Source organism: Mustela erminea, chromosome 7 (assembly GCF_009829155.1).
Source record: "Mustela erminea isolate mMusErm1 chromosome 7, mMusErm1.Pri, whole genome shotgun sequence".
NCBI lineage: Eukaryota > Metazoa > Chordata > Mammalia > Carnivora > Mustelidae > Mustela > Mustela erminea.
The window spans coordinates 125,894,802-125,919,505 of record NC_045620.1 but is presented as its reverse complement, the minus strand read 5'-3'; the positions used below and the strand labels follow the sequence as shown (position 1 = coordinate 125,919,505).

General features: G+C 38.1%; 1 long non-coding RNA gene across 2 annotated transcripts; it reads left to right on the top strand.

Moving 5' to 3' along the window:
• The first annotated feature begins 2,054 nt into the window (after positions 1-2,054).
• LOC116596123 lies at positions 2,055-24,690 on the top strand. 2 transcript variants are annotated; one of them, XR_004288006.1, is made up of 6 exons: positions 2,055-2,275; positions 12,577-12,809; positions 17,419-17,549; positions 21,651-21,758; positions 22,634-22,725; positions 24,221-24,690. It is a non-coding gene; the product is annotated as an uncharacterized LOC116596123 (long non-coding RNA). The 2 variants fall into 2 exon arrangements; XR_004288005.1 differs by lacking the exon at positions 21,651-21,758.
• Positions 24,691-24,704: the final 14 nt, after the last annotated feature.

The following is a 24,704-nucleotide window of genomic DNA, read 5'->3' as shown; positions in this document are numbered from 1 at the left end:
ACTGCTCCATGGGGCTGAGCAAGTACAGAAATCAAGAATTATTGGATTGAGTGAGTTAGAAATCCCACTATTGGTTATTTGAGAGGTGACACTGAATCCAAATAATTTTATGAACATTGGCGTGGAGCGGGCATGGAATCTTCTCAGCATTTTGCAAATTTTTTGGAAGTGACCCATACGAAGACATTCATTTCCCATCACAATACAACAAACACAAATATATGTCCTAGAGACAAAAGTGACCTGAAACAAAACTTACCCTTACTATATCATGCGATGCACTCTGATATTTTCTGTTTTGTTTCATTTTGCTAAGAAAAAAAATGCTGGTCACCACCCATTGAATTGATTTCATGATCTGCCAATGGGTGACCACTTTTTGTTTGCAAAACACAGACTTAACACATGAGATTGTAGTGAGCTTGAAAAGGAGAGCTACCCTGCTTTGCATTCTTCTCTAAAAATCTTAAAAATAATTCTTTCTTCATCCACAGTTCATATAACATCCAAAGCAAATACTTACAACAATTCTGAAGTGGGTTTAACTATATTTCACAGCTAACAAGTGGTGAAGTTAAAAGCCATATCCAGACTTAAGATTCCAAATCAAGGGTCATTTCTACTTTATCATGTTACATCCATTATCTGATTTGTGTCTGTCTAGCTTTCCCAACTTAGTTGTAAACACCCAGCAGACCAGAAATGCACCTAACATCTGGCTGGATGCTCAGGAGGTACTCAATGAATACCTGATAAACAGAGGGTATAATAGAGTTGGTCCAAAGCCATATCTCTTATGAGGTATGATTATGCTTCATGTATAATCTCATGGCTGTGATAGTCTACGAGCCATTGGTCGACGGGCTGGCGATGGAAAAGTTTCCCAAGCTTGCAGGGCTTCTTCAATGAACAGATAATAAGTACTGACAGAGGAACACTCTTTGGTTCCTCCCTGTTTGAGCTTTTCCCAGAATTCCATAAGAAAGTTCTAGAGAGACATAAAAAGCACCAAAGAAGAAGATCTTTGCTTTTACTCGTTTCCCCAAACAGCTGGTTTTCCAAGGCTATCATCTGTAGACCTGGCTTCTATGAAACCCTGAATCCATGATCAGTGGCAAACTATTGAGAATATGCCCCAATTTCTGCTACCTTGGGCCTCTCCAGCTAAATCCAGTGTCCTTGGGGAAACATATACGTCTGTCCTAAGGTATATACACTCATGTGTATGAGGAGGTGGGGTAAGAGAGTTTAGACTGAGCGGGCACTGAATCATCATCTGTTGAATGTATGTATGCAAGATTATATGGATGAGGAAACTCGACATGTAAATATATGCCATCCGTATGTCAGTATCTAGGGTTTTTTATATGCACCTATAGGATGCTCTTTTCCTCAATGTCTCAGGAGGGGGAAATGTGACAATAACACAGTCCTCTGGGTACTTGGAAAAGAAAAGACAGGTGGGGAGATGAGTTGAGGGGAGAAAAGGGAAGAACTGGAGAGAGGAATGAGGGGGAAGTATGTGGTTGGAACAACAGGAAGAAGGCCCAGATGTTGACTTCAGTCTTTGTTAGTTCTGGAGTTACCTTTATCTTGCCTGTTACTCTGTATACTTTGTTAGATTCAAAGTACATGTTTCATGTGATGAAAAGTTCCTGTTTACTTATTCTTCCTGAGCCTGTTTAAAAAGGCTGTTTAAGCATCTCAGTAAGTCTCTTACAGCTGATAAAATTCTGAGCTGAGCTGAGAAGTGGGAGAAAGAGGTGTCATCGTAGCTTCCTAAATCCAGTTCCTGTGGAAGAACAGAGAGAGGAAGCCTTCTCTGACATTGAATCAAACAGAACCCTCTCAGCAGGAGGAAGATAGGAGATGTTGCAATGAAAGGACTCACCTTTCAACCCCATGTTTGATACGGTTTTGGGAAAAGAACAGCATTCTGTCCAAAAGTCAGGTCAAAAGCCTCTCCACAAGTTGATTTCCCAATCCAGGAGAGGTAATATCAAATAAAACAAAGGCCCTTCCCCCAAATGAGAGCATTGGCAAATGTCTTTCCTTTCTGGGAATGGTGTTCTCTCACAGCATCATTCTGAATGATCACTTTCCAGAGATACAAGAGGTTAGTCTTTCCAATGAACTGTATGGTGACGGACAAGGCCAGTGGTTCCAAGGGCAGGAGACTGGTGCTACCTTTGGGCCTCGGAGAAACATTAGGATCAAGAGCACAGCTACTGGAGCCAGACTGCTTGGATCTGAAGTTAATTCTGCTACCAGCTATGTAAGTCACATTATCTTTCTGTGCCTCACATGTGAAAGAGGGAGAAAATAGTTTTATCTCATAAGAATAAATAAGTTAATAAACGTAATGCGGTGAAAACTGTGTGTGAGTATAGCAGGCATTTAATAAGTCCTAGCTATTAGAGGATATAAGAAAAGAGATAATTCATTTTTTATATTCAGAGGGTTTTTTTATTCTTTTCATTTTAATAAGGACCAGTGACTTCAAGAGTCTTGGAATGATAGAACTAAAAGGAATGTTTATTTTACAGATCTGCAAAAAGCCTAGAGTTGAGCTCTCCAAGGCCACATAGCTACCTACTGGCACGTTCAGGTCTGAAAACCAGACTTCCAGAGTCTAGACCATTCCCGACTGTGCTACACTCCTTCCCTGGCAGGCGATGTCCAGGACCAAGAAAGTTCTATCAGAGCAATAATAATCAGAACTGCAGTATCTCCCTGAAGGACTCCCTTGTATTCCAAAGGCAATCTTAGGCTGAGTCATTCATTAATTTAACCATGCACTTACTCACTCAGCACGGAGTTAGGCTACCCACAGAAGGTACAGAAATGTAAAACACAGATGTTGTCCTTAATGGACTTCAACTAAAATTGGGGGGATAAGATAGGCAGAGATTAAAATGATACAGTAAGGGTCATTTACATAGTGTGAAAAGTATTAGAGAGGTTAGGCATGTTTTGCCATGTAACCAATCACATGTTCAATAAAAGAGTTTATGGTAGAGTGAGTAAATTTATGAATGATTAAAATAAATGAAGCCAGGTGGTCTACTAGGAGTTGGGCTGTGTTTAATGTTTTCTGTAGCTTTAAGTGCCAGAGGCTTCACATTTCTTAATGTCTTTGCTTTTGTCTCCCCTGTTGTCCTGGGATTTCTCTTCCTTAGACAGAGTCTGTGTTTGTGGTGGTGAGGTTTTGGGAAGGGGTAGTGTTCTGTAACTGTATGGTTAAACCTTACTGTTTTGGTGTGCCTGGGTCCCTGGGGGTGTGACCTTCACAAGTGTTTCTTAGACTCACCCAACCCCTTAAGTAAGACAGAAAAGGTAGAAGGAGCTAGAATCAAGGAAGTATACTTCTCCCAGATAGAATAAGACTCTTGTAAAATCTTTCCCCTGGAGAGTAGAACTTTGTTGTGGAAGAAATTCTGGGTTTATTAAAAAAAAGATACAGAGAGAGAGAGAACATTTCTTCATCATGTGTCAGAGCTATAAGGTTATCTTTCTTGGTTCTTCACCATGAGAACCTGGTGGGGTTTTGAGAAGTTAAGTCCATGAAAATAAGAGAGACCCCCTAAGAGCTCATAGTAGTCAATTTGTTGAAATTTGCAATTTGTTGAAATTATCACAAAAATGTTCTTATCAATGATGCCTGGCTTTAGCGCTTCACGTAAGCAGATCTCAGTGACTCTCTGGATTCCATTCTTTTTTTTTTTTTTTTTTTTTTTTAACTAGGCTCTGTGCCCAGTGTGGAGCTCAACCCAGGGCTTGAACTCATGACCCTGAGATAAGACCTGAGCTGAGATCAAGAGTGGAATATTTAATTGACTGAGCCATGGAGGTGTCCCTGGATTCCATTCCTTGTCTGGATTTTGGGGTGGCTAGCACCACAACATCAGCTCCCTTATGAGTCCAAGAAAGGTGATTAATTTTTAGTTTGTTCAGTTTTTTCACTTAAGATTGTGACTGATTTCCAATCTGTCTGTAAGTAGGGCTGAAACCAGAAGTTTCAATTTCTTTTTTTTTTTTTTTTGCATTTGCATATACAGTTATACCAGCACCATTTCTTGGAAGGATTATTCCTTCCCCATTGAATCTTTTGGCATCCTTGTCAAAAGTCATTTGACCATAAATGTGAGAATTTATTTCTGAACTTTCAATTCTACTCTATCTGTATGTCTACTCTTATGCCAGTACAACTCCGTCTTGTTTACAGTAGCTTTGTAGTAAGTTTCGAAATGGAGAAGTTTAAGTCCTTCAAACCCACTATTCCTTTTTAAGTTTGTTTTGGTTATTCTGCTTTCCTTGCATTTATAAATTTTAGGGTCATCTTGTCATTTTAGAAGGAAGCCATCTGGGGTTTTGAAATGGACTGCATTGAGTCTTTAGATAAATTTGGGGAGTTTTGCTATCTTAATTATACTGTCTCTAGGGGTACCTGGGTGGCTCAGTTGGTTAAGTGACTGCTTTTGGCTTAGGTCATGATCCTGGAGTCCTGGGATCAAGAACTGCATTGGGCTCCCTGCTCAGCAGGGAGTCCGCTTCTCCCTCTGACCCTCCTGCCTCATTCTCTCTCTCATTCTCTCTCTCTCAAATAAATAAATAAAATCCTTAAAAAATATAATGCTATCTTCCAGTTCTTAAATATCAGGTGTCTTTCCACTTATTTAAGTCTTCTTTAATTTCTTTCAGTGATGTTTTATAATTTTAGGTGTACAAATACTATACTTTGTTGAATTTATTCCTAAATATTTTATTCTTTTAATTCTGCTTTAAGTGGGACTGTTTTCTAGATTTCATTTTTGGATTACACATTGTTCCTATATTGAAATGAAATCATTATTTTTGTATTTCAATTGTTTCATTTGCGTGCAGTTGATACAAAATGTTACATTATTTTAGGGGTACAACATAGTGATTCAACATCTCTAAACATTATATCATGCTCACCACAGTGTAGCTACCATCTGTCAATCATACAATGCTATTATAATGTCACTGAGTATATTTCCTGTGCTGTGAATTTATTTCCATGACTTATTCATTCCATAACTGTAAGTCAGTATTTTCCAATCCCTTCACTTGTTTTGCCCATCCACCCACCCCTTGCCTCTGGGGACCATCAGTTTTCTGTATTTATAAGTCTGATTCTGCCTTTTTGTTTATTCATTTGCTTTGTTTTTTAGATTCCACATGCGAGTGAAATAATAAGGTATTTGTCTTTCTCTCTCTGACTTATTTCACTTAGCATAATATCCTCTAGGTCAATCTATATTGTCTCTAATGGCAAGATGTCTTCCCTTTTTATGGTTGTGTAATAATCCATTGCATATGTGTGTGTATGTATGTGTATGTGTGCCACATCTTCTTTATCTGTTTATCTATTGGTGGACACTTAGGTTGCTTCCATATCTTGACTATTGTAAGTAATGCTACAATAAAATAGGGGTGCATATATCTTTTCAAATTAGTGTTTTCATTTTCTTTGGTAAGTATTCTGTAATGGAAATATTGGATCATATGGTATTTTTATTTTTAATTTTTTGAGGAGCATCCACATTGTTTTCCGCAGTGGCTGTACCAATTTACATTCCTACAGCAGTGCTCAAGGTTACTTTTTCTGCACATCCTCACCAACACTTATTATTTCTTGTCTTTTTTATTTTAGCCATTGTGACAGGTGTAAGGTGATATCTTTAAACTAATTGATTTTTTTATGTTGACCTTGTGTCCTGCAACCTTGCTAACCTTGTTTATTAGCCCTTATGGTTTTAGAATGTTTATTTTAGGGCAGTCGGTTAATGTTTCTCTTTGGTCCAGTTACACTGGGGTTTAAGATATCCACAGGATTTACAAATCAGAGCCATTGTTATACCAAGAAAATACAATCTTAATAAGATAGTGATAAGATAAATAGTCCTAGACTCAAAGATGGGGTCCAGATGACTTGTTTTTTATTATGGGCCTGACATGAGCATGTTTATAGACTGAAGAGAAGGAACAAGTGAGAAGAAAGGGATTGATATTTGAACAAAAAGAAGATTGCTAAAGTCTCAGAGGAGTCAGAAGGGGGTGAGTTAAGTTTAGGCAATGACTTTGTGATGTTTTAAGGTTTACCTTATGTTCTTAGATTGGGGAAAAGAACCAAGGATAGGTATGAATGAGAATGTGAGCTAAAGAATACATTAAAACTGCTGACTAAAAACAGGAAGCTAATGTAGAGTAAGCTTGATGATTTCAATTTCTCCCTGACACAGGAGCATAGGTGATCAGCTGAGAGTTTTGAGGATAATGGCAGATGTTTGGAATAATTGTTGAGGATGTTGGAGAGGAGTCTGACCAAAAGCAAGTAATAGGGTCAATAGGTGTTTCTGACCAAAAGCAAGTAAAAGGGTCATTAGGGACATGTGCACAAAAAAATAAGGAGGTATATAAGCAATAATCTTGCATTGATCTTGGGATAGAGATTTACTATACAGTTGCTGTAGCAGGGAAAGTATATTAACAAAATGTATCAAAGATACTGGCAAAGAGTAATTGAGACAACCAATCATGTTATTACAGATTAGGTTGATAAGGGAGCTTTAGAAGTTCCTCATAGGCTGGGAAAAAATTGTGGGGTTAAAGAACTGGAGGTCTATACAGTCAAAAAGTAGGTTTAATGGGAATTAAGGCACAAGAGAGGGAGACGGATGAGAAGGACCATAATGGAATAATGGAATTCAGAATTTCTGATCTGGTGCAGCTCCAGAGGTTAGTATGATTCCAGGCATGACTTAGCCAAGTAGAGTAGAGGTGACAGCTACAGGAATTATGGAGGTCCAAGTCCGTGTTTCTGGATGGCTTATTTAGATGAATCTTAATATCATCCAGAATTATAATAATAACTGGGGTAGAGAGAAAAATGCAGGTCTTATCACTGTCATTTAATGAAGAGGAGTAACTGAGAAGTTGGGAGACAGCAGTAAGAAAATGAGGCAGAGGTTGGTCTATCTGAATGACTCAACCTCATAGAATCAAGGGCTTTTATCCAACAACTATGAGGAGTACAACAGTCCCATTAATAGAGTGGCACATTCTGGACTGGTTCTTAAGGTGGGGGAGCATCATAAAAGAATCCTTGGGGGTGAAGTAGGGTGATGGTTCATATCTATACTAGAAAAACTTAGCCTGGTAATTCCAGTATACCCCATTAAAAAGCATTAATTTCCACTGTCCTTCCCTTCCCAGTGAGAACTGCTGTTTTATGGATGGCTACAGAAATGCAGGAGAATTTCTGAGGAACATGTGGCTTCTATCCCATCCATACTTCTGTTTGTTACTGAAGACTATATAAAAACATGAATCTAGATTTCTGACAGATCTTTCCAAGGAAAAATGCACATAATTCTCATAATTACATTCCACTTGGTACGAAAGAGCCTACATTCATTTATTCACTTTTTATAACTGAGATGTTATTTATAGTGAAATGAGCAAATCTTAAGAGCAGTTTGGTGAGTTTTGATGAATTTGTAAGCCCTAAAGCTATAGAATATTTCCATTACTCTGGAAAGTTCCTTGGTGACCCCTCTAACTCAATTCCTGCCCTTCTTGAGGCAACTACAGTCCTGATTTCTAGCATCAAAGATTAGTTTTGCCTGTTTTAGAACTTCATATTAATGGAAACACAGCAGGTACTCTTTTGTGTCTGGCTTCTTTTGCTTAGCCTAGCAAGGTTTAAAGTTAGAATTTGAGGATTAAAGTAAGTCATTCTAATGGAAAATTCTCATTATTACTCAGGTGACTGAATTCAGACCAGAATAAAGGCAGGTGTGTGCAAGATCTCTGGTGTGTTTCCACCTCCTGCATAGTTTGCCAAGAAAGCCTAAGATAAATTTTAGTTAAGCATTATAGGAATTATCCTGTGGCCAAAGCCCACTAGGCTTTTTGGCCCCATCCCTGAACTTTTTCTTGTCTCTGATATGGATCAGAGAGAATATTTCTTTCCCGTACCTTCTGAGAGGAATAATAAACCTGCTATGTGCTTGGTAGGATGATAGTGTTCTTGTTTTAGGGCATAAACAGAAAACCCTAGAATATATTTTCCAACTTAAAAATGAAATACCAACTTAAACCTGAAATCCTGGAATAAATTTCTTAACATCTGTTTCAATAGAATCCAAAGTCTGAGTGAATATCTTTCCCTTTCCTGAAATTCTCCTTCCCTGGTGATGTTATGGTTGAAATGTCTGTGTCCCGTCCAAATTCATTTGTTGAAGCCTTAACCTCCAAAGGGATGATATTTAAAGGTGGGGCCTTTTGGAGGTATTTAAGGTTGGATGAGATCTTGAGGGTGGGGTCCTCACGGTGAGACTAGTGCTCTTATAAAAGAGATACCACAGAGTCGTCTCTTTCCCCCTTCCTTTCTCTCCCCCTCCATCTCTTCCTCCACCCCTCAATCTATATCCCTTACCCACCCCGGCCATCTTCTCCCTCCCTCCTTCCCAAGACAAGAAGACTTAGAATGAATTATCTTCCTGGCACCTTGGTCTTGGACTTCCAGCCTCCAGAACCATGAGAAATACATTTCTGTTGTTTAAGCTGCCCAGTCTTTGGTATTTTGTTATGGCAGCCCAAGCTGATTAAGATAGGAGGTAATACTTGTTAAGTACAAACTACATATAAGACCCTCTATCACATTTAATCTTTGAAACAAAACTAGGAGGCAAGTATTAAGAGTTCCATTTTACCAGGAAGGGAAATAAAACTCAGCACCACACAGCTGGTAAATGATGACAAGTATCAAATTGCCTTCCATTCCAAGGAAGTTGCACCATTTTATTTTCTCACTAACAATCCTCATACGCTTTCTAAGTAACTCCCAACCCTTTTAAAGATTCCTGATAGGTCTATCTCACTATAAGTTCTTGATCCGCATTGCTTTCTTTTTTGAACTAATGGTTGAAAACAGGGACAGGTTCTAAAACCACTGGAATATTGGCTTTGATGTTTCCATATCAGCATATATTCATCTATGTGAGGATTCTTAGGGAAGCAGGAGGGTACTTGGTATAGACAAGCAATGGTGCCTTGACAAGGGAAAGCATCATGGGCAACATTTAGGGAGATAGCTAGAGGGAGGAATATTCTAATTTTACTGCTTACATTGTCCTAAGGGGGTATTAGATCAGAAGTGAGATTAGGGGAGCTGAAATTGCTTTGGAATGATAGGAATGCTTTGCAATGCTATGTCCCTAATCCACTGTAAATTTTGATTAAAATCTGCCTATGGGGTGAAGAATTTAGGAGCAGAGCTCAACAAAATAGGACCCTCAAAACACAAAACAAGTGCAAATACAATTGAAGAAATACACATTGATGAAACTATGACCTCTTGGATCATCTTTTCCTAATGCTTTCTCCATGAGGAGACTAGTCACATCAGCCTGAGGTAGTAGAATAATGTCATGACATTGAAGGCTGTCTTGGATGGGTATCCTCTACAAAGATAATTGTTGTATCAAGGTTACACAGTTGGGAAGAGGCTGAGACAGGATTTGAACCTGCTCTCTTTCTCTCTGTTTCAGATTTATTAAGTTTTACTTGACATAAAATTGTAAGATATTTAAAGAGTACCTTGTGATGATATGTACACGTGTGTACATTGTAAAAGGATTTCTCCCATCTAGTTAATGAACAAACACATCTGTCTCCTCATATATTTTTACATGTAGTATATATGTAATATAGATTGTAATGTTATGTGTATGCTTTATAATCACATAAATATATTTGGTGAGAAGCCTTAAGTTCTACTCTCTTAGCAAATTTTCATAATAAAGTACAGTATTACCAACTATAGTCAATATGTTATACATTAGATCTGCACTCATTTTATTTATTTATTTACTTACTTATTTATAGATTTTATTTTTAAGTAATCTTCTACACCCAACATGGGGCTTGAACTCATTACCCTGAGATCAAGAGTTGTATGCTCTACCAACTGAGCTAGCCAGGCACCCAAGAACCTTATTCATTATATAGCTAAAAGTTGGTACCCTTTTACCAGACTCTCCTTATTCTCTCCTCCCCCGAGGCCCCCAGTCCTGGCAACCACTTTTCTATTTTCTGATCCTATGAGTTTGGCTTTGTCTTTAGATTCCACACCCAAGTGATGCCATGTGGTATTTGTCTTTCTCTGTCTAACTTAATTCACTTAGCATTATGCCATCCATGTTGTTGCGAATGGCAGGATTTCCTTCCTTCTAATGGCTAAGTAATTCTCCCTTGTATAAATATATATCCCACATCTTCTTTATCCATTCATCTGTTGATGAACACTTAGGGTGTTTTCATGTCTTTGCAATTGTGAATAATTCTGTAATGAGCATGAAAATGCAGGTATCTCTTAGATATCCTATTTTTGTTTCCTTGGATATATACTCAGAAGTAGGATTGCTGGATCAAATGGTGCTTCTATTTTTAAATTTTTGAGGGATCTCCATGTTGTTATTCATAGTAACTGAACCAATTTGCATTCTCACCAATGGTGCTAAAGGATTCCTTTTCCCCCATATCCTTGTTAATACTTGTTACCTCTTTTCTTTTTGAGAAGAGCCATTCTAATAGGTGTGAGGTTTCTTGTACTTTTAATTTGCCTTTCCCCAGTGATTAGTGATGTTGTGCACCTTTTCAAGTATCTGTTGGCCTTTTGTATATCTTCTTTGGAAAAATACCCGGATATTTTTTGTTTTTTGTTTTTTAAAGACTTTATCTGTTTGACAGAGAGAGAGATCACAAGTAGGAGGAGAGGCAGGCATAGAGAGAGAGGAGGAAGCAGGTCCGCCGCTGAGCAGAGAGCCTGATGCGGGCTCAATGAGAGGCTCGATGCGGGTCTCGATGCAGGGCTCGATCCCAGGACCCTGGGATCACGACCTGAGAGGAAGGCAGAGGCCTAACCCACGGAACCACCCAGGCGCCCCTGGAAAAATACCCGTTTTATACCTATTTTACCTCTGCCTGTTTTTAAATCAAATTGTTTGTTTTTGCTATTGAGTTGTGTGAGTTCTTTATATATTTTGGATATTAACACTTTATCATCTATATCATTTGCAAATAGGCTTTTTTTTTGATGGTTTCTTTTGCTGAACAGAAGCTTTTTATTTTGATGTAGTGCCACTTGTTTATTTTCACTTTTGTTACCTTTGCTTTTGGTGTCAATTCCAAAGCTCTTTGCCAAGATCAACGTCAAGGAGCTTACCACTGATGTTTTCTTCTAGGAGTTTTATGGTTTCAGATCTTAACTTTAAGTCCTTAATTCATTTTGAGTTGCATTTTTCGTATTGTGTAAGTTAGGTGTCCAGTTTCATCCTTTGCATGAGGTTGTTTTTACAATATCATTTGTTGAAGAGACTATTCCATTTCTTATTGTATATTCTTGGCTCCTTTGTTGTTAACTAATTGACCTTACTCTATGTGTGCCTGGATGGCTCAGTGGGTTAAAGCCTCTGCCTTCGGCTCAGATCATGATCTCAGGGTCCTGGGATTGAGCCCCACATCGGGCTCTCTGCTCAGCAGGGACCCTGCTTCCCTTCCTCTCTCTCTGCCTGCCTCTCTGCCTACTTGTGATCTCTATCTGTCAAATAAATAAATAAAATCTTTAAAAAAAAAATTGACCTTACTCTATGTGTAAGTTTATTTCTGGGTTCTTTATTCTGTTGAATATTTCATACCAATATTATACTATTTTGATTACTATAGCTTTAAAATATAGTTTGAAATCAGGAAATATAAAGCTGAACCTGATTTCTTTGATTACAAAAAATTCTTTCCGCTATGTAATTTTCCCACTTTTCTGTAAGGAGTTTCTTACTGTCCTGTTACATTGGTTCCCAGCATGTATGCAGGTCACTTTCTTACTTCCCCATAGCATAGCTGGGAAATATTTATTTATTTATTTTTAATTTCTTTTGAAGATTTATTTATTTGAGAGTGAGAAAAAGCAAGCAGGGGGAGGGACAGAGGGGAAAGAGTCTCAAGCAGACTCCTTACTGAGTGTGGAGCCTGAGCCAAGGCTCTACCCCATGATGTGAGATCATGATCTAAGCTGAAACCAAGAGTTGGATGTTTAATGAACTGTGACAGCTAGGTGCCCCTCAGAAATGTTTTTTTTTTAAACAGTGATTGATTTTTTTCAGGTTTTCTATTCCACCTTAGGTCAAATTTAATCATTTGTATTTCAGGAAGTGTATTCATTTTATCTAGGTTTTCCAGTGGATTAGTGTTAATTTGTTATAGGTCATAATTTCCTTTTATCTTTTATATATGTGCATCTACAACTTTCACTCATTCCTAATGTGTTTTTTGTGGCTTCTCTTTTTTCCTTGACTAATCTTGTGAAAGACTTTTATTATATTCAATTGGAAAAAAAAAGAAGGAGGAAGGGGAGTTTGGGGAGCTGTAAATGCCATCTATTCGATAACTATTTTTTTTTTTTAATGCACTGTATGCCATGCACTGATTATAGCTAAATGCTGCTGATGTTTGGAGTGATCATATGCCCCAATTTATGTCTTTTTTCAGGTATAATAATTAACAGCAATCTCCTTATTCTCAAAAATACATGATCAACCTACTGATGGGTCAGATAAAATTAAAGTTGAAATGTACAAGTGGTAGCCGTAGCAAGACAAATTTTGGCAGACTGTTGAAGACGGAAGCCTGGTTGGAAGGGTTTACAAAAGTGGATGACAACAAGTGGAGACAGTTAGATGATTATTTTGAAGACTTGTGCTACAAGAAAGAGAAGAAATGAGGTAGGAGGTAGAAGAGATGGAATTATTTGCTATTTTACCTTTATTATTTGCTATTTTACCCATTTCTACTTTTATTATTTTTATTTCTTCTTTCTTCTTTCTGTGAGCTTATTTGAGTTATTTTCTAGCTTCTTAGGTTAATGTGTAATGCATTTGAAACCATATATACATGTGTCCATGAACAAAACATATAGGTTCTGATACGGGATGCTTTTATTTTTACTCATTTCTAAACAATTTGAAATTTCAATTATGGCATTTTCTTTACCAATGAATTATTTAGAAATGGCTTAAAATATCTAGATGCATGGATTCAAGTTTTAAAAAAAATTATGGTTTTAATATACTATATTCAATGAAGTGGTCTATGTATTTCTATTTATCTTTTTTTATTATATTATGTTAGTCACCATGCAATATATTAGTATTTGATGTAGTGTTCCAAGATTCATTGTTTACGTATAATACCGAGTGCTTCATGCAATATGTGCCCTCCTTGATACCCACCACCAGACTCACCGCCCCCCTCCACCAAACCCTCAGTTTGTTTCTTGGAGTCCACAGTCTCTCATGGTTCATCTCCCTCTCTGATTTCCCCCCTTCACTTCTCCTTTCCTTCTGCTACTGTCCGTCATGTTATTCCTTATGTTCTGCAAGTAAGTGAAACTATATGATAATTGACTTAAGTCTATATATCTTTTTAAAAATTTATCATAATTTTCTTAGTGGCCTTCTATAGGACCAATTTTTGTAAATTTTAACTGAGCAAATGAACAAATTATGTATTCTCTGTTGACTGTGAGTTCTATGCACATCTATTAGCATAAACCAGTTAATTATCTTACGTAAGTATTCTATATTTATTATTACAGAGTAATGTATTATTACTCATAATACATCATAGTGGGAGACCTTAACAGACCTCTCAGATGTGGATTTCATAATTTCCTTTTGTGATTTTACCAATTTTTCATGTACTCCCAAACGATGTTAGGATCATTTAAGTTGATGATTATTATATCTTCATGGTGAATTATTTAACAATGTGAAATGTTCTTTTTTTTATTATTATGTTCAGTTAGCCAGCATATAGTACATCATTAGTTTGTGATGCAGTGTTCAAGGATTCATTAGTTGTACATAACATCCAGTGCTCAGCACTACATGTCCCCTCCCTAATACCCACTTACCCCATCTTCTCGCCCCCCCCCACCTTCTCTAACCCTCAGTGTGGTTCCCGGAGTCCAGAGTCTCTCATGGTTTGTCTCCTCTGATTTCTTCACTTTCAGTTTTCCCTCCCTTGTGATCCTCTGTGCTATTCCTATGTTCCACATATGAAAATTGTTTTTCTCTTATTGACTTATTTCACTCAGCATCATCCCCTCCAGTCCTGTCCATGTGGATGCAAATGGAGGATGTTTTATGTTTTATGTTTTATATGCCTTTCTGATGGCTGGGTAGTATTCCACTGTATATATGGACGACATCTTCATCCATTCATCTGTTGAAGGGCATCATGGCTCCTTCCACAGGAGGAGTTACGTTTGGTTAGTGTGAACATTACTGCTATGAGCATTGGGCCGCATGTGCCCCTTCTTTTCACTACATCTGTATCTTTGAGGTACATACCAGTAGTGCAATTGCTAGGCTGTAGGGTAGCTCTGTTTGTGAAATGTCCTTTTATAAACTTGTGATCTTTCTGACTTTCAATTCTGTTTTGTGTGATATTGATCGGGCTATGAGCAGCTTTCTGTTAGTAGTTTCTGGGAGTATGTTTGCAAACTTGGAGTAATCATAGTTTTGGCATTCTCTAGTAAGCTGCACATGGCTGGATTTTTAAAATCCAACCTAATTTACCTTTTATAAAAAAAACTTACCCAAGTTGTTTTTATCCTTATTTGGATGTATTTAGATCTATTCCCGCCATGTCATTTTGTGTTTCCATTTACCATCCTTTTTCTCATTTCCTCTTCAGCCTTTCTATGGGTTACTAGGATTTCCTTTGTTCCTCCTTTCGTTTATGACTTTGAAAACCACACACATTTTATTCTTATGCTTCTTTATTTTTATGCTTAAATTTTTATCATAAGTTGCTCAATTTATGTTTTTCTAACTGCGTCTGAAGTTACGCACTATCTACTGATCATTTTTGATGAATCTTCAAATGCTTTTATTTTCCTGACTTCTTTGCCAACATCCCTGCCTCCATCTCCCATATCCCACATTGACATAATCAGAAGTTTTGGCACCAAAATTTTGTTTTTAAAAAATAATTTGTTAATTGCATCCCACAGAAAAAAATAGTTATATTATTTTCCTGCTAACTACTGCAGCTTGTTGTTAAGTCTTGGATTTATTTTCTTTGAATATTCTCTAGTAGTTCTCTTAACTTTCAGACAGCACCTATTGGGTTGTTAAAACTCTGACTTTCTGGGTATTTGAAAAAAATCTTAGGTCATTCTCACATTTCAACAATAATATGTCTGAATATAGATATTTAGATTTGAGCTTCTCTGCTTTCAGCAAAGTAAAGATACTGTCCGATGTCTTTTTTTCACCCTACACTGTTGATGAAACACCTAATGCCAAATCTGATTAGAATTACTGTGAATAGTCATTTTCTCACCCTCTCTGGAAGCTTCCACAGCTTCTCTTTATCCTTGTAGCTATTCTCGTGCCTAGCATATTGACTGTCTATTTAATGTTACAAACTGTCACTACCTTTGTACATTACCTTTTGTGTGTGTGTGTGTGTGTGTGTGTGTGTGTGTGGTTATTTATTTTATTTTATTTATTTATCTTTTTAAAAAAGGTTTATTTATTTATTTGACAGAGAAAGACACAGTGACAGAGAGAATACAAGCAGAGGGAGTGGGGGAGGGAGAAGCAGGCTTCCCATCGAAAAGGGAGCCTGATGTGGGGCTTGATTCCAGGATCCTGGGATCATAACCTGAGCTGAAGGCAGGCGCTTAACCAACTGAGCCACACAGGTGCCCCTGGTTATTTATTTTGATCCTGCTGTGTATTTTGTGAACCATTTCAATATGAGGATTTATACTTCATCAACTGTAAGAGGAAATTTTACGCTTTAATTTCCTCAGATTTTCTCTGTCTCTTCTATCCTCATTATTCATCATTAGGTGGATACTATGACTCATAGAACTTTACTCCATGGCTCTTAAATTTTCATCTTTTTTTTTCACCCGTGCTTCATTCCTAGGCTGTCTTCCAGGTATCTAATTTCCTTCTCAGCTGGGCCCATTCTTCTATTCTTACCTACTGAATTTTTAATTTCAGTAATCATGTTTTTTTCTCTAAGGTTTTTGTTTAGTTTGTTTTATAGCAGAGAGTTCCTTACTGTGAGGTCACACTGTGTCTGAAGACACTAAATTTGTGTTAAAGGCCTTTTCTTAACAGTCCATTAATTTTCCGTAATTACAATTCTTCTGTTGGGTTGTTAACTATTTTTCATGGTGGCTTCATGCCAGATGTTGGTGATTTTGCCTATGGGCTCCTCTTTTTGGTTTGGATCCCCTATCTGGACTCTCTCTCTTTCTGGTCCCACAGCCAGCCTTCAAAGAGGTGGAGAAGTAGCTACTGAGGTTTGTGCTGTGCATGTTTCCAGGATGAATGGGAAAAAGATGGGATGTATACTGGGTGGGATATCTTAGAAGCCAATATTCTGAGCAAAGTCATTCCTTCTGGGCATTTTCAGGCTTTGCTGTCCTTCAGCATGGCCCCCGCCCAAAGACAGACCTGAATGTCTGTGGAGGATGTGGAGGAGGGGAGTGGGTTACACACGGCACAGTGTGGGTACTTCGACTCATTTCCCTGTCATGTGCGTTGAAGCCCTCCTCTTAGCACCCTGAAAGCCTGCGATAGCCCTGGTGATTCTTCTGTCTTCTGTGACATACTTTCCAAAAGGCTCCAGGACAAATTTTAGGCTGTACTTACCCTTTTCAAACTTATCCTGTGTATTTTTAGATTCTCGGGAATTTTTTCATAATTTTGACTAGCTAAAAATTTCTCTTTGACTTTACAGTATAAGATATGTATTCTCATACTCAATAAAGTAATTTAAAGCTTAGAGTAGATGGATAGAGACAGTTGTGGAAAGAGGGGACACGGCTGTCTCCAATTAGTTTCCTATCTGGAAGGCAAAATTTCTACTTTTACTTTGGGTTGTTTGCCTTTTTTTTTTTTTTCCCCCATTGATATTAGAGATAGTAAGCAAAGTGTTACTTATGTTGTAAATATTCGTTAAATATTCCTTTTGGTTTTGTTTAAGGTAACTTTTGAGATACAGAAATTTTACATTCTTAGGAGGACAAACTTCATTTTTTATCTTAAGATTTCTGGATGCTGTGTTGCAAAACCCATTTTTATTAAAGTGCCCTTTACTATTTCATGGTTCAGTCTTTTGTGATTACATGTTTCATGTTTGGATATGGATGGATCAGGGTTTTAATTTTGTGTTTTGTGTGAGATTTGGTGTGTGTCCCATTCCCTCTCTTCTAAAATGAAAATTTTATTAATTGCTGATGTCCTTCCTTATTCTGTTAACATGTTCTAGGTGGGTGGGTATGCAGGAGTGCTTAATATTTTTTAGTTCATAGGTCATCCCCCCATAATGAACCAAGTTGATATTTGAGGATTGGACTGTGCAGCACTCAGAGTTCTTGAACCTTGAGGTGAATGCAGGACCTGCCTGGGATTGGTGTCCTCTCTCTTGGGGAGCAGGTGAGTAGGAAGAAGGGCATGTGTAGATACATGAAGCCAGAGAAGCTGACCGTGGCAGCGAGTATTGTCCACTGAAATAATTTTCCAGTATTCCCTTTGGCCGGATGGGTAGAGTCTATCATCCTGCCTCTCTCACTGTAGAGCTAGGTGACTAAATTCTCCAGTGCGATGTGAACAATATTCATGCCAGACCCATTTATTTTCTTCCATCATCCTTTCTGAAGCCTGGATAATGGCGATGAAGTTCTAGGAGATGGTGACATGAGACACAGAGATTCTGAATATGTGCGAGGCCCTATGGAGGGGAGTTTCCTGCTGCCCAACAACTCTTGCCTTGGACTAACACTTAAGTGGGAAATGTGCTTCATTTGTACCTGCCCAAATAAGACAGGAGATTAAAGTTTCTGGTGGATATGCCGTATCGAGTTAGGAAAGTTCCCTTCCATTCCTAACTTACTTTTGTTGTTTTAAGCAGGAGTGGGTGTTCAGTTTTATTTGAAAAAACTTGACAAGAGAGTAGAAACTGAGCTACTTGGTGATAGAGAAGAAACTGATGGTTACTCAAGAGTATCACAGATATTTAAACCGTTAATTACTCCCCTAATATGATAAATCAAAATTATTACCATGGAATTTTGATTTAACAGTGTTAACATTTTCTAATTTATCTATTTTTGCTTTTATTTTTATTAATTCCTTCCTTCTACTTTCCTTGGTTTTATTTTGGGCTCTTTTTCTAATATCTTGAGTGTCGTTCATTTTTTGTTTGTTTCATTAGAAAGGCATTCAGGGCTATGAAGTTTCCTATATTCCATAAGTACTGATTCATAACATTTTTTTATTTTTTGCTAACTAACCTATTAATTCATAAAGTTCTTTGTTAAATGACTTCTGTAATAAGAACTGACATTGTGTGCTTTCTGCCAATCACAGACCAGCAGAACATCTTTACATTTTTCCATGGATTTTGGAGTGTTCTGGCACATACTTTTCTTTTTGTAACTCATTTCTGGGTAATGAGTAAGGAGCCAAAGCAACCCCACATTCCTCTATAATATGTCTGGTATTTTTGAGGTATAGTTTTATCTGTGAAAGTCTCTTAATAGGTAATTTATTTCTTTTTCATTACTAATTAGAAAAATGTACATATTGAACTACAGCTATATTAAAACCTTTAAATTCTAAAATTATAAAAATGTGAAAGCCTTAAGCAGTGAAAATCTGCATATTTCTGTCTTTAAATATTTTAATATCTATGTGTAAAAAACAAAGTATCTTATTAATATGATATGGTGATACATGTTTCTTTCTTATCTTTATCTTTAAAATTCTTTGGGGATAAAAAAAAAAGACTGACTATACAAAGTAGCATGAATTATACTCTCCCGTGATTATTCCCTCTGTGATTTCACTATTAACCAAAGCCAATAAATAGTAACCTTCTAAAAAAAAAAAAATTCCTTGGGGATAGAAACTTAGTATGACCATAAAATAACCTTTATATAATTTGCTGTAGGAATTTAAAGGTGCATTTTCTTATGTCTCCTCTGGTCATCTCATTATTAAAACCAAAGTTATAGTTTTTAATGCACAGTGAATTTGTTCCTTAGGGGGCTATCAAAGATCATTTTGGTCTATATTGTCACAGTTTGGACTCTGGTGCCAACGTTTATGAGCTCTGCGACATTTGGCAGGTTTCTTTTTCTTTCTCTGCCTCTCTTTCCTCAAATGTAAAGTGGGGCTAACCATGGTCCCTACCTCATAGGAGTTTCCCAAGGATGAAGAGGTCAAAATATAAAGTTCTTAGAACAGTCCTGGGGACAATGTTAGTTCTCGGTACTTTAGCTATTCTTATTATAATCTAGAACCAATCACAACTACCTTCTCTAAAAACCTCTTTCTTTCTTTCTTTCTTTCTTTTTCTTTTTCTTCTTTCTTTTTTTTTCTGATTTTCTTTTTATTATTAAAGGCCCTTTCTGTTTTAGGGACATTATATAAACTGTCACCATCTTATTACAAACCCAGTGATATAAGTATTATTATGCTATATCAGAAGCTGAGAGAGTGACATAATTTTCGAATTCACAAGACAGTATGTGACAAAATTGAGACTTGATTTTATGTCTGTCTGTCACTTATGTCCATGCTCTTCCCATTATATCACTCAGCCTGAGGTCACCACTCTTAATAAAATCCACCACCATAACCTTTTGCTGCCATTACCAAACCAGAGCTTCTTAGAGCAGGTGTGTCCTTAGAGTACCAAGATGGTACCTTCGTAGCTCATCTAAGATGGTAAATAGCCCGGTTTGTTGACCTGGAGCAGTGATCACACTGCCCCTGCCTGATGCAGGACACTTCGTCTTTAGCACCACAGACAGGAGAATACAGACATAAATGGTTTACTGCTGCTTATCTCAGTTGACCCCAGATAATTTGTCAATCAATACCTAGCCTTCTGATTTTCTCCCTGCCATCTCTCCCAATCCCCCATTTCAAATGGGTGTTGAAGATGGCCAGCCTCTAGCTCTCCCGGCAGACCCTTGGCATGAAGGCACTACACAATATTGCATAGGATTCCTGGGGTTCATGTAGGAACAGGAGGAAAATGGGTGCTTTCCAAGATAGAAACTGGAGGAGTCATTGCTGGGAAAATACTTCCTAGGCCTAAAATTAATTAAGGCTTTGGTTATGTCCGTTCAAAGACCTAAGTCCAGTCCGGGTCCATGAGGCCCACATTCTCTGGACATTCTGATCCCGCACCCTCCCTAACACCTCTTCGCACTTCTCAGAGAAGCCTCCAATCGCAGAGTGCTGCCCATTCGACTGGATTGTTTGATATATTGTCCAGTCTCTGCAATCTTTTTTTAAATGTTTTTATCCCCCATGTCCTCTGCCAAGTGGGGACCATGTAGTGATCATTATCTTCTTCTTCTTCTTCTTTTTTTTTTTTTTTTGAATTGTGGTAAAATATACATGACGTAAAACTTACCCTTTTAACCGTTTTTCAATATACAGTTCAGTGGCATTAAATACATTTACATTACTGGGCAACTATCACTACCGTCTATCTCAAGAACTTTTTCATTATCTCAAACTGAAACTCTGTACCCATTAAACAACAACTCCCTATTATTCCCTTCCCCCAACCCCTGCAATCATCATTCTACTTTCTGTTTCCATGAGTTTGACTGCACTTACATACGTGACACTAGTCATAACAATCTTTGTCCTTTTGTGTCTGGCTTATTTCACTTAGCATAATGTCTTCAGGGTTCATCCGTGTTGTGGCATGTGTCAGAACTTCATTCTTTTTTTTTTTTTTTAATATTTTATTTATTTATTTGAGAGATAGAGAAAGATAGATGAGGGAGAGGGAGAATCAGGCTCCCTACTGAGCTAGGAGCCTGAATTGGGACTCAATCCCAGAACCCCGAGATCATGACCTGAGGCAAGGGCAGATGCTTAGCGGGCTGAGTCACCCAGGCATCCTAGAACTTCATTCCTTTTTAAGGCTGAATAATATTCCATTATATGTATGCACTGTATTTTGCTTTTCCATTCTTCCATGGTGGACATTTGGGTTGTTTCCACTTTTGACTACAATGAATAATACTGCTCTAAATGTAAATAAATGTTTGTTTGAATCCCTGCACTGAGTTCTTTGGGGTATATACCTAGTGGCAGAATTGTTGGATCATATGGTAATTCTGTGTTTAATTATTTTGAGGGGACATGAAACTGTTTCCCAGTGTTGCACCATTTTATGCCCCCACCAGCAATACGTAAGGCTTCAATTTCTCCACATCCTCCCAACATTATTTTACCAGTATTCTTTGGACTTCATCATGAAGACAAGTAAATAATTATTACTCTATCTAGCATCTTTATTGATAATTTTTTGCATATATTAGTCTTTGAACCTTTGTAATAATCTTTGGTTTAAGTATTATATTTATGTTACAAAAGCAGAAATTGAAGTCAGAGGTATTGCAAGATCATTGGAGATCACAAAGCTAATATATGGAAAAGCCAAACACATAAACTTTATTCCTGATTCTTTTTATTATTTGGAGAATTAAACAGTCTGTGTTCTTTGAGATTCTCTCCTGCATGTTCTGTTCGCTGGAATCAAAGCAAAAGGAAAGCTCACACATTGAGAAAAGATTCCAATAAAAGGATATCTGCTATTCTTCCATATGTCCTATGGTATTAAAGAAAATAAGTGGTTTCAATAAGTGGCAAGAAGGACTTAGGTTAGATATTAACTGGGTGGCTGATGTAGGTGAGAAACTGAAAAAGATTACCAAAAGATACTTTGAGATAACTAAAGTCCTGAAAAAATGCTATGGGTTAGATTCCATCCCAGGACCTGTCTGAGGGTGCAGGAAGTGATTCAATGAAACCTTATTAATTATTTGAAAGCAGGGGAATAAATGGGATGTCCTCACATAGTTTCTATGAGTGAGTTTTCTGATTCTATAGCAAAGATTCTGCAGAATGCCTCTGTAGTACTCAGGAATGGTGTTCTTTGGTGTTTGGGGATGGATCTTTGTTTTTTTCACCTTTTCATCCTTGATCTTTGGTGAATGCAGTCTCCCTCGGTCAGTTCCATTTCAGACCCTGAGCTGGCCAGAGCCTCAGGGGAGAGGTCAGACATGACCTGACTCATCTGGGGTCTTGAGCTACTACGGGGGCAGTTATTTTTCTACACTACTGTTGATTTGGTTTAATTCTGTTCCCAGGGAGATTTGAAGGTGATGCAGTTTGGCCTGAGATTAAAGGGGGGCTGTTTCAGTGGATTTCTGGGTCATCCATGCTGTGGCATAAGGAAGGAACAAGGTGGCTGGTTTAAGACAGTAAACAGGGCAGCTTTTTCAACAGGCCAGCCCTGCTGGTGTGGAGCAGTAACCACACTACTCTTGCCTGAGGCAGGAGACTTAATCTTTAGAACCACCAGGCAGAGGAGAGTTAGAATGTAGAGCAGGAGATAGTTCTCGGTGATGACCCCATCTAACCGACGCTCTCACTGTGCAGATGACAAAGCCAGGAGAGGTGTCAATTATTTTTCTTTTACATTTCAGAGTTGGAAATTGAAGAATGCAACGGAAAGCAAGATGAACGAGGCAAGACTGTGTAGCCGTCAATCCTGGATCCAGGGAGCCATTACTGACTGGTAAGTAGATCTTCCTTCAGATGTCCCCCAGGGTCCGCAGAGTTTACAGGACAATGGAAGAACACTCCAGACCAAATATCATCTCAATAAATACATGGAGTTAAGGCCAACAGAACCTGGCTTAGCACTTAGCTCATTCTTCTTGACACCAGAACTCCTTTCTGAGCCCGGATAACTTGACATCATGTTCCCTAGATCTGCCTCTTTATCTCTGCAGGGCGGTTGGTGGCTTTTATAGGCAGCCCCAATAGTGCAAGATCAACACAAGTCCACAAACCTCAATCACTCTGTTTTCACCCACTCCAGATTGCTCTCTCTCACTTAATTGCCTGAATTCAGGGTCTGTGGTAAGAACTCAAGCACAATATCACACAATATCACACACCTCTGGGATTCCTCCACCAGTTATGGGCTGTGCCTCGCAAGTGAGGATAACAGGATTTGGCCAGTTATGAGTACAGGGTTTTCCTGGCACTGCCCGGACCTGTATAGAGCAGGTCACGCTATGCACACTCCTTGGAGCTGGCTCGATTTCACAATTTTTCACACCTATCGTAATCTATTCCTATCCCACACAAAGGCCCTGTCCAAGCATGCTTTGATGTTTTATGTCATAAGTTGCAAAATTCAGGATTGAAGCATCAAAAGTAGAAACCCACGCTTTTCTTTCTTATTCTGTAGGATTTAGCACGTTAGTTTTTCTTTAAGCTTGCAGAACATGGTGAACAAAATGTGTTGTGGTAGATTATGAAAGTGTTTTCCTTTTTCACTATGTTGTACACCTGAAACTCATATTACACTGTATGTTAACTAACTGGAATTTAAATAACCTAAAAAAATTTTTAGGCAAGAAAATTTATTATGTTTATGCATCAGATAAATATTTTAAAGAATCCTTCTCGGTGCAGTAGGAGTTGTGGGCTGAGGGGGTTCTGTGACATCAGATCTTAGTCACTCCCTCACTTCTGTGGTGAAGTGAAACAGTATGACTGCCAGGCTTTTAGCTATATCGGGGTTTTATGACTCTATGAAAGATCTAAATTCATCATCATTAAAAATGTATCTGTAGAGCCCGGGGGATGTTTCAGATACTAGCATTATTGATACTAGCTTGTTTCAAAACCCTAGCCGTGGAGCTGGAATGTGCCAAGAAATCTTTACTTTTTTTTTTTTTTTTTAAAGATTTTATTTATTTATTTGACACAGAGAGATAACAGCGAGAGAGGGAACACAAGCAGGAGGAGCAGCAGAGGCAGAGGGAGAAGCAGGAAGCCAAATGTGGGGCTCAATCACAGGACCCTGGGATCATGACCTGAGCTGAAGGCAGACGCTTAATGACTGAGCCACCCAGACGCCCCAAGAAATCTCTACTTGAGTTAAAGGGAATATAGGAGGGGAGGAGGCAGGGGAATGTTATGAAGCCTCCTGTGGCTTCTGTTTCTTTGGTATTTTCCTCAGTGTGACTAACTAAAATGCTCTTTGTTCTTTGTTCCAGAGTTAGAGACATCCCTGCCACGCAGCACTTAGATTTATAACTCTGAGCAAAGGTTTCAACAAATAAGATTTCTTCACTCCAAAGTCCATCTATGTGTGCTCCCTGAAATAAGAGAGCATTTCTGTCTGCTGGTGTCTAATCCCAGGAGCCTTGGCAGCAGAGGCAGGAGAGTTCCAAAAGGTCTTCTTATAGCTCTGGAGATAATGACCAGCTCAAACAAGCTGGCGCCGCACGGGGATACCCATGGACCTTATTTATCTCTCTCTCTCCCAGTCCCCCTGCCCCCCTCAGGCTGACATAGTGTCTGTACTGACACAGGCAGTCCAGAAAAAAGAAACTGTGTCTTTTATAACTTTTACTTAAGTGGGATAAATGGAATGATCATAACTGAAAGATTTGTTGAAAACATACTTCCTATCCAGAAAATCCATTGTAATGTTGCAATTAAAAAGTTCTACTCAGAGCAAGAGTAAAAAAAGAAAAG